Source organism: Poecile atricapillus, chromosome 3 (assembly GCF_030490865.1).
Source record: "Poecile atricapillus isolate bPoeAtr1 chromosome 3, bPoeAtr1.hap1, whole genome shotgun sequence".
Classification (NCBI taxonomy): Eukaryota; Metazoa; Chordata; class Aves; order Passeriformes; family Paridae; genus Poecile; species Poecile atricapillus.
The window spans coordinates 63,509,123-63,524,325 of NC_081251.1; the positions used below are offsets into that span (position 1 = coordinate 63,509,123).

At 35.6% G+C, this 15,203-nt stretch overlaps 1 long non-coding RNA gene across 1 annotated transcript; it reads right to left on the minus strand.

Moving 5' to 3' along the window:
• Positions 1–9,102: 9,102 nt before the first annotated feature.
• On the minus strand, positions 9,103–13,049 carry LOC131577747 (uncharacterized). Its single transcript, XR_009277272.1, has 3 exons — positions 12,884–13,049; positions 11,353–11,432; positions 9,103–11,107 (listed from the first exon to the last, which is right to left on the minus strand). It is a non-coding gene; the product is annotated as an uncharacterized LOC131577747 (long non-coding RNA).
• Between the last annotated feature and the right edge of the window lie 2,154 nt (positions 13,050–15,203).

Here is a 15,203-nt window from a genome sequence, read left to right on the forward strand (position 1 = left end):
TCTTGCCTTTTGAACCTAAGCATTAGTTCAGTTGAGAAGTGTGGAACAAATTATTTTATCCCTGTACAATTTCCCTCTTTAAATACAGATTGAATCAAGGTAAATCAGTTTCTCTACAGTAAACCTGAATGTTAAATAACTGCAAAGCTCTAGGTTTTTTGGAAGGAAAAGGAATCCTCTAAAAAAGTTTATGGGCATTAGATGTTCTATTAAAAAAAATCTGCATGGCCTACTTTACCTTTCCCTATACAAGTTATTTTTTAAATAAAAGATTGCATTTAAAAGATACTGATATTCAAAGAATTTTAAGGGCGGCCAGTTAAATATTAAGAAACACTGGAAATTAGGTGTTTTCTTCTACTTTAAATAGTAAATCAAAGTCCATCACTGTGGGAGTTGAACATCTTCCATACAAAATCAATATCAATAGCAAAATCCTCACAGAGTTTTTAGCATTTTCATACTTATCTGTCTTGACATCAGAATTTTGCCTGTTCATGATTCATTCAACTGCGCTGTTTATGTGTATTCCTGATACAATCTTTAATTAGGTAATTACCCAGTATTTTTCAACACAATGCACAAGATGACTAGCTGTCTCTTCATGAGCAACTAATCAATATTTCTTCTTATCTTCCTGTTTATTGTGTAGTTCTGACCGTAATTATTCCAAAGTCTCTTCACTGAGCAGAAAAGTATTTATTTCTCAATAGAATTCTTTGTGATATTACTGTCACCACAATAGAGCTCAAAGGTAAATAATTCATCTTTGCAATATCCTCAGCAGGTAAAACCTGTGGAGGATTAAGATCTAGGGAAAAATTGCTGTCTGGTAGTATCTGAAAGTTGTTTTCTCCTGGCCATTCCTCTGGCCCATGCTTTTGAACTTCTACCAAAATCCCAGAATGAGCAAACAGAAGTGAGGAGGTAGCACACATCTAAGTTCCATTTAATTTGGAATCATGCCTCTGGAACTGACAGCTTTTTGAGGTTCCACAGTTTAAACTCGGCCAGAGACCAAAGATCTAATAACTGCCTCACATATTTTTTGCACACATGTAGGAACAGACTTCTGTATCTTTTCTTGATTTCTTAGCAATTCACCAAAGAAGCTCAGCTGGACAACAGCTCATATTAAAAGGGAAAGACAAAGATTGTGAAAGGACTCACTGGAGCCTGCCTAGATCTTCCTCTTGTAGACAATGGCTCCAGGCCCTAGATTTTCACACATATTTTCAATATGACACAACAATCATCAGTGTTTGAAGCAAGAAAGGTCTGCCCTCTGAAACCAAAGGCAATTTAAGGCAGTCATAGTAAAATAAATAGTAGATAAGAGCATGCCAAACTGAGCTCTGGAATATCAAAAGTAGAAGCTATGAGAAAAACTGTGATGCTGTAAAACTTTAAGCTGTTATGGTTTAAAATGTTAAATTGTTTATGAAATTTTAAGACAGAAAGTAATAAGAGGATTTTAAAAATACATGTTAAGTATTTTTCCACTTACTGTGAAACAGATGAGGCACAAATAAGTATGTATGTCCTTCTTCATACTTTTGACATGAAGAACAGAATGCCCTGATAAAAAAATATGTAGTGGGAATATACACATTAGGAATACAAATTTCTTCGGGTAATGTCCCAAATGCTAGACATTTCTTCATTACTCAGAGCAACTAGGAAAACAATAAGTATTAATAAACCTTCACAGACAATTTCAATACCTTCTTGGCAATAAGTCTGAGAACTTGAAATGGACATTGAAAGAAGTTTGAAAACTTTTTTTAAATTTGTAGTCTCCTATTACCCGTGTTTCAGGTTGCTTTTTTAACTTGGAAGTAGAAGCACAGAAATTTCAGAAGGTAAGTTCTGTGTCCCATTTACTTTTTAGTGCTAGTTCTAAATGGTCAGCAAAAATTTTTATCCGGTTATCATGAATTTAAAACCTGGGGGAAGTAAAATACTCACTAAAGAGGAATTTAGATCTTATTTTAGCAGCACCAGCCACTGTGACATTCTCCTAGTATGAAAAAATTAGTTTCCCACTTAAACACCAAGAAGTACATCTTATTGATTTTCCACAGCAGAAGTAGAAGGAAATGAAGGTCTAGAAGGAAAATAAATGTTTCTATGACCATGTACCCTGCACACGCTACTTCCAGATTTTCAGACAATTGGCTTATATAGATCAGCATCTCCACAGCATGTTAAACATGCAGCTTTAAGCTACAGGGATAAATAGAGGGGGTAGATGCAATGAAGCTACAGTTTATGCACAGGTTATCTTTAGTTTAGCAAGAAATCAACAAACTGCATATTTGAATTCTTATGCCCTCAATCTAGTTTGGTGTGAAAACAAACCATTAGAAGTCAGTTTTCTTTCACTTCTCACAACCTGACAGACTGAAGAAAATGAAAGACAGAAAATGTCAGTCTTTTTCCCCTTCCTTTTTCTTTTTCAATTTCTCTGTAAAGGGGAAAATGAAAGCCCAATAAATATAGCTGGGGGAATGATGCCTGAGTTGTTGCTACACTGCACATATTCTTATAGCCTTCTAAATCGTAAAATGTTAACAGCAAAACTAAATCTTGACATGTTGATAGCTAAAACCATACTGCAATATGGCACATCAATTGCCAGTTATGTTTTGAGGACCAAAAAATATTCTCTTCTGTACCATTAACATAAATCAAACTGGTTAAATCACTTGAATACTCCAGGTACCTTTTTTTTCCCCTCATATGGCACAATGGTTGATGTCAGTGCTAGTGGCAGAGCGGGGAGCGAGGAAGAGGGGGAAGGGAAATCAGATAGACTGTGGATTTGCAGAAGGCTTTGGTACACAAATCAAGTTCAATAAGCTTGTCAGATGAACATTTCACATTAAACAAAATAATAACCTGTCATATGATTTTAAACAGCTTCTTTTCTCTTTTTTTTTCTCCTTTTTATTTCCTGCCAGGTTTCAGAAGAGCAATGCAGGGCTGTAGGTATAGTATCACAGCTGCATTTCTCAGAGCAAATATTTGAAAGGCTTCATACCCTTGGTTCTTGCCAGATGTTGATTCTGACAGGAGATAAAACACCAGGTTTTCAAAAATGTCAGCATGGGTGAATTATGGCTAATAGAAAACAACAACAACAGCAACAATAAAAGTAAAATCTCTGGTTTTGCAGATCTGCAAAATTACTGTGCACAAGCAACATTTGACTCAGGAGACTGGTATCAATCAAAATAAAATAGAGAAAACACAGCCCAACTGGAATTTGAGTATTTTGAATGTTTGGAGCGCTAACTCATTCCTTAACCAACCAAGTTAGGACCTCAACATCCTCTCTGCTAACCACCAGTAACTGATTTCTCTAAAGCAGTTCCATACAACCTCTAATAAATATTTAATTCTCTAATGGTGGCAAAGGTCATCTTGGAATTCCTCTGCTTGGAGAAGGAATGGAGCTCATAAAATCTCAGGGTTCATTCGAGATAATCTGTCTATGAACTAGTTTTTCATGGGAAGTTCTGTTTCATGAGCTGCTTCAATTTCAGATCACTAAAACTGGAATTAATGGTAATGGAGTGACTAGACCTCATTTGTCTGATGAGTGCACAGTCCACCTGATGCCTGTTCTTATATTGGGGCTTGCTGCTGTGTTCAAACATGATTATATGGGTTAACAGCTGAGAGATCTGAGCTCATTTCTAATGAAGTTTATGTAGTCTTGGCTTTTGTTTTAGAGTCTGTGCCTCAGTCTTCCTACCTTTAAAGGTGAAAAAAACCCCAAAATATGCAAATAATTTCAAGTTTTGTGCATAGGGAAGTCCTAGCTATATGTGCAGAGCATTAGCCAATTCATCCTCTAGTGTAATTAGGTTGCTTGTAACTAATTCTCTTTGTATCATGATGTATTACAAAAATGTTATTAAGGACCATATTTCTGAATGCCTTTAAGAAATTAAGTTCTGGTTCTGTTCATACTGAATTTGACAGCAAATTTTCCATTAAATTCATTGGTTCAGGATCACAGCTTAATGACCATAATTCTTTGAGTCTGCTCATGGTATAACAAAGAGTTTTCATTATACTGTATTCTTTGTTCATTGCAACATTCAGAATATAGTCAATATATCATTAGAGGAAACTCATTAAATGTGCGACTACATTCAGTACATTCAGTAACTCAGATTAAGACTTTTAGTATAAAAGATACTGTAACAGAAAGAGTTTATATTTGTAAATGAAGGAGAACTCAGATACAGAATTATTTGTTTTGAAAGAGCACCTTAAATCCTCAATCTCTTGTCTTTAAATTGCATTCATAATCGACAGCTCATTAACAACTCATTATGGATACTGAATATTGCACAAACAGAGACAGTGCAGCGAAGGAGACAAAAAATGAATTCATGAAAGGGAAAACAGAGATATATTTCAGTTGAAGAGCATGGCTTCATTAATGGCATTTTGGGTTCTTTTTTTCCTACATTTCAATCGCTGCAAACAGATCTCTTGATAACTACCACTTCTCAGTACCTGAGGAAAAATGTGCATGCTGTATGTAGATAATGGACCAGCTGTATAATCATGCAGCGCCTGTTTTTCACAGACTACAAGATTTAGGAACTACAAATTAGCAAAACTCTACTGAATTAGATATAAAGTAATTAGAAATTCAGTAACTGTCTGTATCATAAGTGAAACGAGCCCAGTAGCCTTCATAGTGCAGCCTAGGAAATATTACTTCTTCCTTACACTGTCAGTCCTCAGAGAGTCACAGTGACACTCAACACATTTACATCTGACCTGCATCTTTATGCAGCCACCTATCATATGCATTTTAATTATTCTATTTCACAGGAAAAGTAGTAGCAAAGGAAAAATATTATTTTTCAAGTCCATGAGATCACACATAGACAGATAGCTTAAGGGAAGAAGGGTAATACACCTTCCCTAAGTTTAATTTTAAAAGTACTGCACGTACATTGGCAGCTTCAGTTTACACAATTTCCACAATCATTTATCAGTACAATGGGATCAATGACTCCTGTAAGCCCGCAACAGCAATACTTCAGATTATGTAAATACTGTCTGAGAGGAATATGTGAAGAAGTCAAAGTGAACACCTTTAAAAAAATTAAGGAATTAGCACAGAAAATGTGCTGACACAAGGTTATATTCCTATCTACAGGCAAAGAAATGGGAAATTTAGAAGAATTATGCATTTTCAGTGTCATAGAGATTACTTTTTATTGGACTACAATTTATGATACAATTTATTAAGAAAAAAAAGAGCTGATAAATTTCATTTTTTCATCCTCTCAAGGGAAAGCCCAAAGCCTGATGTGCTTATACTCCACAGGCAGAGTTTCTGTCTTTACAGAGCTCTGCAAGGAAGTACTTATGGAAGACATTTTGGGAGCATTCATAAATGGCAAACTTCACGGTGTTTCAGTTTTCCTACGTGAATTTATGAATGGATTTATCTTAGTTGAAAGAAGATTTTCCCAGGTTCTCCCAGAGAAAAAAATTCATAACTGACCACTGTAATGACAAAACTGGAAAGATTAGTACCTGTTCACAGGCTTCTGAAAGGCTCTTTTCCTTCCAGAGTAAAAGATGCAATGTCCCTTGCCTAAGCATGTGCCAAGACTGGTCAAAAAGGATCTTAAGATCATTGCTTCCAACATTATTCAGAAAAAGGTGAGTGAAGCCGAAGATCCTTCTGCATGGCTGAAATCCATTTAATTTCAAGAGCGAAATGTGGAAATGTGTGAATAGTGTTTCATGCAGACTTTAAGATCTTCTAGACAAGAAAGAAGATTTTGCTTTGTATTTTAGCAATCTTATATCAATAAATGGCGCACATAGTGACAAAATTGACACAGATTAAGGTAGCTGAAAACAGAGAACCACAGAACTACAGGTCTGGAAGATGAGCTATAGGTGATGGCATCTTTATTTCATTTATTTAAGACTGTGTAATAGCGTTACTTATCAATTTTTCTGAAGTGTCAATTTTTCTGAGTGAGTGGCACTCAGACAATGGGAATTAGACATCCAGCACCACTGAAAATGTCCTCTGGTAATGACTCAAGGACCTTTATGAGGGCTCCGAACCAATTAATGGATGTACTTATATATGTACTACTACAACAGAACTTCCATTATTTTGCAGTCCCATGTCATAGCATTAATATGCAGGCAAGCACAGGTGGAAAACTGTTGAACACCATACACATTACAACTATGCTGATGGTAGGATGAGCATGAACAAACATGTTTTTAAAAATCCGGAAAAGAAAGTAAAAAGGGCAACTGTATGTACAATGCTTTAACTTCATTTACTTTAATTAACCCTGGGTATCACATTCTAATAAATGTAAAAATGCAGAGCATCAGAGGGAAATAAATCTTCGAGGACTATCCCAGTCTAGCCATATAATGAACTGGAAAACTTCTGATTTTTACCTGATAAGTTTCCCAATAGTAGATATTTATGAAAATATGAACAAGGATTTGTAAATTCACTTGAGTGTTATAAAACATTGGGTCATGTCAAAGGCCATGAAAATGTGTGCACTTTTTGCTGAGAGGTTTTTCGGTGAAATTCTCTGAGAAGTGCAACAGCAAAAAGAGGTTTTGAGGATTCTTAATAAATGAGAGCATTCATTTCCTTTATCTAAACACCCTGAAATTCCCCTGCTCACTCTGAAAACACTTTGCAGGCAGATTGCTGTGCAGACATTCATATTTTTTTGTAGCAAAAATTAGGTTAGTACCTTTGTCCTAAATTGATATCTTCAGTGATAACAACAGCTAATAACTCTTTCTTACATATGTATTCCAGGCTGAAGCTGAGAGAAACAATTTCAGCCTAAAATTAACATTGGTCTTTTATCTTTTAAGGTTTTTTAAAGATTTTTTTTGGGGAGAGGGCAGTTTTTTTGCTGATACCTTCTGAAATGTACATGAAATCAAGAGGGGAAGGAAATGAAGCTAGGTACTTTGTATTCTGAATGGAAATTACCCATTTTTTCTGCACATTTCCAAAGACTTTTCAGTGGGGAATACCCAAGAACAATCCTTTTTGATCTATGGTAAATTTTATATCTCTTCAAAGTCTTTGTATTTAGTGTAGTAGGTTTTTTTCTGAAAGACAGGTTATTGAGAATTATGCAGTCATTACGAGGTGACATTAAATGGCCATGTTACACTGGGTCAGATTAATTATTCTTTCTGGCTTTAGAGATCTGCTCAACCCAGGAATAAGAGGTAAAAAAAAAAAAATATATATATATATATATATATATATATCCAGACATTTCATCTAAGTTCTCTTTTAAATACCAAGCAACTTCTGATTTCACAGAAAAGCCAACTTCTGACCCAGTTGCATTCAGGTCAATAATGTGTCTTTAGGTTTAAAACTTTATACTGAACTCTTAAATCACTTTATGACTGAACCCTTTTATGTCAGAAGTTTAAGAAAAGTTTAGATTTCACATGGTGTACCAAAAAGCAAATTGTGACATATTATTTCATGGGGAACTTTTTGTGACAGTGGAAGAATGTCCAAGCAGAGAGAGCATCTCCAAAGCACACTGTTTCCAACCAGAAATTTTGTGAATTAGCAGAGTGTAGCTCTGTCATCATAACTGCATCAAGACACAGAGGAAGTATCACGCTAGAGCATATAATATGTCAGAAGAAGATTTTTAAAATATGACCTGCTTCATCCCAAGAAGTAGACAATTTGTTCATAAACCACAGAAATGAGATATGAAACTAAGTCAATGGTGCATCAAAACCTACAAGGAAATATGACATTATGCACCAAAATGTGAAGCTGTGATTACTTTCTGCAGCTATGCTCTTAGATCAAACTGGAAATAAATAATTCACTGATGACTGTTAAAATACCTTATCATATTTACTAGCACAGCTGGGCAGACAGATGAAACAGGCAAGTGAGAATGAAATAAAAGGAAAAAAGAATTCTGTGCAGAATATTTTAAATGTTCAAATAATTTATTAAAAAGAAAAAATACTTTCAAAATGCAGAAAAAAAAAAAAAACCCTTCACTCACCCCAACCTTGAGGGAGGAGGAGGCCTTGCCCCCTCACATTTGTGTCCAACAAAAGGCAAATGTCCATTCAACTGGCTTTAAGCCATCAGCCCGACATTCTCACAGTATCTGCCCAATGAATCCTGCAGATTTTCCTTCCCTGGACAGTGATAATATGAAGCCCACCTCTCCCACAAATCCCTTCAAACAATCATGCACTTTACCACCCCACAGAAACATGAAGTTTTTTAATTAACCCTTCTTCAATGACGAGAAAACTACATTTTTTTCAAGGGCTGAAATGATCTAATGGATCATTCTTTCTCTATCTTGAAGTACCACAAATAAAACAGTGAAATTGTCAAAGGCATCCAACTGAAAATACAACTGAAAGAGATGGGAAAGAAAGCAGAAAAATCAACATGCACCCATTTTAACCCTATCAGTGGAAGTAAAACGGCACAGAAAACTAATCATATTTAATTTAACTCATATGTCTCTTCATTCCCGCAAAGTCACCACAAAAAGATGCAATAATTGAAAAATATATTTATTTTTAATTTTTTGTGTGCTTTAACCAAACATTTACTTGGTAAGAAGGAATCAGAATTTTTGTTGACAACATACTGGCATATAAAAATGGATAATTATTTCCAATAATTATCCATTATAATATATATATTATATATACTATACTATGATATAATTTGATATGATATAATGATATAATATGATATAATATGATATAATATGATATAATATGATATATGATATAATTAATATAATAATATAATAGAATAGAATATAATATAACATAACATAACATAACATAACATAATATAATATAATATAATATAATATAATATAATATAACATAACATAACATAACATAACATAACATAACATAACATAACATAATATAATATAATATAACATAATATAACATAATATAACATAATATAATATAATGAGATGGAAATATATAATTATTTCCATCTCCAAAATGAAGAATCTCTATTAACATTTTTAAGGAAATTAGCACACCGTGGCTGTCCAGCCAGTGTCTGCCCAGGGCAGATACAGGTGAAGTTCTCACCCCCTGAAAGAACATTAAAACTGGCCTGATATCTGTATTTCTCTTCCTACTTTCTACCTTATTCTACTTGCTGTTCTGTCTTGCTGGGACTCAGAAAGAACCTTGCTCCTCCTAGGGCAGAACAATACCTCCAGAGTTCCAGAATCAGGTTACAAAACCCAAACCCAGCAAATTAACAGCCAGTTCTCAAACATTTGTGATAAGCCTCCAAGTCTGGAAAAAGACATTCAGGAAAATTTTTTTTGACATTTCAGGGCAGCCACAAAAGCACAAGAGTTGACTACAGGATGGTCTTTTGGGAAAGACTATGACTAAGAGTTGAGTTAGAAAGGGAGGGAAAAAGAGTTGTCTAGGGTTCATTATTTAAACTCATGACATAAGCAAAATGAGGGAGAATAGGCAGGTGGCTTCTGAAATGATACCTTCTAGCACTGCAGCTAAGACACCAAAATAAAAAACCACCACAAAAAACAAAAAACAAACAAACAAACAAAAAAAACACAAAAAACAAAACAAACTTATCTCAGATTTATCTTGGGTATCTGTGCAGTCTAAACACTGCACAGAAAATATCCTCTTTCACTGTTTGATATCATCACAGTGTCATGCCGTGACGGAGAGATACACCAAGGAAGAATTAAGAGAGAGGTGTGCAAACAAAATGGCTTTTTTGTTATTCTAAACTATTTCTAGAATGGAAAAAGACAAGGACAGCATAATCTATCTATCATTAGTAGAGCCTGAAGTTATTAAAAAAAACAGGTGAAGGGGAAGAGAAACTGCACTTTTTCAACTAGTTATTTGACTTTGGATATTTTTTAATTGCACAAAATTAGGTTAACTGAAATAAAAAAAAAATAAACTAACTAACAGAAAACAAAAGAGAAAAAAGCTACTGTATTGCTTTTGTCTGGTCCAGCAAGAGAAAGATGAGATTAACCAAAACCCTGGACTGAACATGGGGTTCCTCTGTATCCGGAAAAATGAAATGTGCAATTGTATAGATTAGTGATACAGAAAGAGAGAGGAAATACTTTGTGACCCAGGACTTCAAAGCTTGAAGTTCAAAGGTATTAGGTGCCTCACTCCTATTTTAGGCAAGGTCAAGTGATTAAACACTTCAAGGATTTTATCTTGAGAGTCCAAAAGGAAGCCTACATGTACTTCAGGTGATAACAGATACATTTATTCTGAATGCAGTCCTAGTTATTTTGGTTTGATCAAGTCCCAGACAGATGGATTGAAATAATGATTCAGCTTCTCAAATCAGGACTAAACCAGTGATTTTCATGCCTCAGGGGTGTTAGTTGCTTGATTGCTACAGACAGACACAATAGATGTCCTTCAGTTCCTACACTGTCCTTTGAGATGAAGATGGGACAAAGTTTTTGCAGTAAGCTGGGGCCTAACTTTCCTAATGTTCTTTTATTACATATCTTATTATATGCTTTAAAAAAATCCCAATGGCAGATTTTGCATTTAGTTATAAATTTTTAGAGTACGAACTTTCAAGACCTTTATTCTAAAATCACATTTATATATCGGAAAATGTCTTTCTCTCCCTGACAGACAGTTTCAGGAAGTCAGACGGATGATGGGCAGCACATCTCCACAGCCTTCCAGAAAGGATCTTCAAACAGCTGGCTTTGTCTGGGAGCTGACATCAGGCCACAATTTGGACCTATCCCAGGTGCCACTGATGGTTCCAAAGCAATCTCCACATATTTTTTTGTCTGAGAAAGTACTCAACACCAGTGAAATGTCTGGAAAAAGGTGCTGAAGTCCTATGCCCATACTAATAACAAAAGACATCTTTACAGCTCTTTTAATTCAGTAAAGGATTAGCCTAGAAATACCTGCATGTACATCCATGTGAGTTTGTCTTGAACAATCTCCATATCCAGAGGCTCCTGGATTTAGTAGCTGCTGATTCAGCCAAACCTGACTGAGGAATGGAGAAATAAAATATTTCAATATATTAAGTGGACATGAAGGACATAATCCATTGTAAAGTCATGTCATAGTGGAGATTCTGACATTATATATTTACACACATAGCCCTTAAAAAAGCTTCAGCAGCAAGAACCTCTGTTAGAGCTCCCATCATATGGCTCTTGAAACCAAAAGAAAGAACACAAAACACATCTGTAGAATGAATTTTACAGATTTGTTACTCCCAGGATTACTTACTTCTTTTACTATTCCATGGCATCATTTGTTCTTCAAGGTCTGTGGGCTTTCCTCTCCATAAAGGTGGTAGGACATTAATTCTAGGCAGACCATAGAACATTTCCTTTGTAAGGCAGTTAAATATTTTTTCAGATTAAACATTAATCATGAACTCTGACGCTTACTTCAATGGAAAAATATTTTTCCTGTTTCTTACATCCCACTTCCTCCCTTCAAAGGGAAAAAAAATGTGCTATCTGGTATATCCTGAAGTAAGACATACTCTGATGAATCTGCAATAACATTAAATATGAATTTCTATCCCTGTATATTCCAGTTTAAACATTTACTTACAGGTCGTTTGTCAAGAAAAGAATCCATTTCCAGATTCAATGAAACAGACTGTATAACCCAAAGTTAGCAAAATAAGATCAAATCTTCATTCTTTAACAGTCAAAAAAGAAACTCCCTTTGAACTACAAATATGAAAGTAACACTGGGGTGAACAGCTTGCCTTTTCCTTCACATAATGTCCTGTCTGTGGCCTTCTAGCAGTCAACTAATAACAACACAAATTTTAAACCAAACTGAAACTAATTTTGCAGTTAGGTTTTGTAATGTCTCATACATGTTAATGAGGACTCAGTATTCTTCCTCTTTATTCACACACACACAAAATAAGACTCCCATACTTGTCATTTTGAACCTCTACCTTGAGTCATTAAAAAAGGTGATTTGAAACTTTCCTGGGCCACACAGCCACCCCTGCCTGCAGGGCAAGTCTCTGATTTCAGGAGCATTCCATTAACTGGGAACATGCAATCGGTACTGGCTATTCTATTAGGTGTTTACAGGTCATGCTTTAAAAAAATGCAAGGAAGACAATATCCTTAAATAAATATTTAATATTTAATCTTTTAAGGCCACTGGAAATTGCAGTCCTTCAAACATTTTTAAGCCATGTGAGCAGAAGTCCAGCTATTCAGAACAAAACCACATACACTAACATATCTCCCAAATATTTCTTTTTAAACACTGAACTGGGATGTACTTGTTCTGGATCATTTGCTGAGCACATCAACTGTTGGCAGGAAACCAAAGATGATAGCGTTTTACACATTTTTAAGTAAATGTTTGTTCTTTTTTAGTTTGCTTAAATTAGAGGGAAGGATTTCCAGTAGAGAATATTCTGCTTTATTGAACTGAAAGAATTGTAGGATCAGTTGCAACTACAGATAAATTGTACTGAAGTGCCTTTTCATACCTCTCAAGCACACTTTCCTGAGAAGAGGTTTGTTACCTTCAACTTTTTGTGGATAGAGCCATATGGTCCTACCACTCTCAGACTGGAAATCCTGGCGGCAATCTCTCATTTACTACTCATGTTCAACTGACAGACCCAACTGTGTTTGTCATCAATATGCCTTTTCTTCCAAGAGCCTACAACAGCAGATGAATTGAAGTGACCCCAAGCCAGCTTCTCCAAAACAAAACATCATTCACTCAAACACAGAGAAAAGGGCTTAGGTTCAAGCAAACAAAAGACCTTTACCTCAGCTTTCATCTTTCAGTCCCAGGCTCAGTAAATTCAGGTTTATCCTGCTGCTTCCACCTTCAGGTTAGGTGGGAGTAGGTGAGATTGTGTTTTGTCTTGCTTATGTGTGCCTCGGAGTCAGTCACCATCTCCCCACTGTGCAGCAGCTGACAGCCCACTTCATCTCCCTTCTTCCCTTGAATCAGAACCTCAAAAGTTTTAATGTCCTGCTTGGTCCTAAAAAGGGAAAACTTGCTCACCAATTTTTTTCTGTTAGTTTCCAGGAGAACTTCAGACATGTTCCTCAGACTCTACCATTATTTTCTTTCATGTGGTTTTTCTTTTGCAGTCAGAAAAGACAGGAACAATCAGGAAAACTGAATTTTATTTGAGTTTATTTGCTAAAAATATGCTTAAACTCCCAAAACTTCCAAATCAGTAGAATGAGACTTTACTGGAGGTGACAGCCTCATGCCCTGTGACAGTTTCAGGGTTTAATTGGTCACAAGAAAACAGTATTTCTTTTTCTTCACTATCTTAAAATGTATTTGTTTATTAGGTTGTTTGACATACTGCCATTTTTGATCCACCCTGAAAAATGTGTTCTGTAAATTCAGTAGTAATAGCTGTAACTAATATATTTTAAGTGAGTTTTCTATAAAATACAGAGCAAAATGTTTCTAAAACTAAGTGGAAATTAACTACTTTTGAGATCCATAGCACCTTGATACTCTCTGGGACAACAAGAGGTGGAATTCCTCCCTACTTACCAACATCTCTGAGCTTCAGCATTTCAGAGAACTGTTTCACTCTCCTCCACACTGTGTTGCATGTAATAGGCTTCACCTGCTGAATCTGCAGGAGAATCCAAATAGAAGTACCAAGATTCTCTTGTGAGCACTGTTTCACAATATGCTGGAGAAGCTACTTGGAAATAGAATATGAAGAATGAAGTCTCTTAAGTGGATGATGAATAAGTCTACTGACTGTTGTATGAACCACTTTACACCCAGCATTTCTTACTCTGTTCAATGACAAAAGGGCAGGTGGCTTAGCATAGCAAATTTTGAATTACCTGCATTGCTGGTTTTTGCTGTTCAGAGAAGTCAGGACATAGTTATCTTCAAAAATCTAAAATACTGTCCCTTTCTGTATATTTCCTGGCCTGTTAGAGCTAAATTGAAGTATCTCACAGACAGCAGAGGACTAGAACTGCCCAGTTATGTAATCTTTCCATTTCCTTGGTTTTGTGAAGTTATACCAGATATGCAATGAGTTTGGCTGCTATAAAGCCAGCTGAGCAGGCAGTAAACTGTTTAGAAAATATACATAGCTTGAAGAGTTTAAAAAGCAGATAATGCACAGCAAGCTGCAGTTACTTTCATCATAGATATGTATGTACTAAATTCTATTGTGAAATGTGTTCAAAGCAGAATTTTAAACAAATCTTTCTCTACTGGGCTTCCTGAGAGGAGCCCTGGTGATTAAGATCCCTTCCACACATGCATAGAGAGAAGAGGGCAGAGCAGCAGAAACCAGCCCTACAAGCGTCAGATCACACTGAGAAGCAGGTATCCAGTTAGGAATGTGGCTGCCTTAAAGAGAGATATTCCTTCCAAAACTCCCACCAGAGTCTGATGCATTGAAAGCTGCTCAGGAATTCAATAATGAACATATTATATCTGTCCTCCTCTGTAGTACTTTGGTGCAACCTGCAGATGTGACTGGTGTCCACATGCAGAGCACTGTCCTTATGTAGTGCTGCATGGTAACATCAGACTCCCCAGTAACAATTCTGAATGAAAGTGACCACAGGATACCTTATTACACTATTTGGGCTGCTTTGGTGTTGGACTTGGGTTATTTTGTTCTATCTTCATTTATTAAACAGAATGGCCCCTGATGTCTGGTGCTCAGTGAGAGGAAGGAAAAACATTCTACTGCTTTACATTTGTTAATTGGACCTCATAACAGATAAAGATTAGCTGTAAAATGGTAAAATTATCTAAATTATGCATATTTCACAAAAAAAAATATTCTTAGCACTACAGTTTAATGTCCAGATACTTGCACTGTGACAGTAGGCTAAACTAATTTGTGCATTTGATGTAAAGTTTTTCAAAACCCATATGTAGTTTGTTTTCCTAACCAAACAGTCTTTGTCAGGAGAAACAGCCAGCTTAAACTGTGAAGGCAAAAATTACTCTTATGGTTAAATAAAATATTATTGGTCTTATCATACAATGCACATCAATTATTAGTATGCACCATCCCAATGCAGTAAGAACTGTGAAGGCCATTGCACCAATGCTAAAACCTGGTTGACACAGTTTGAATA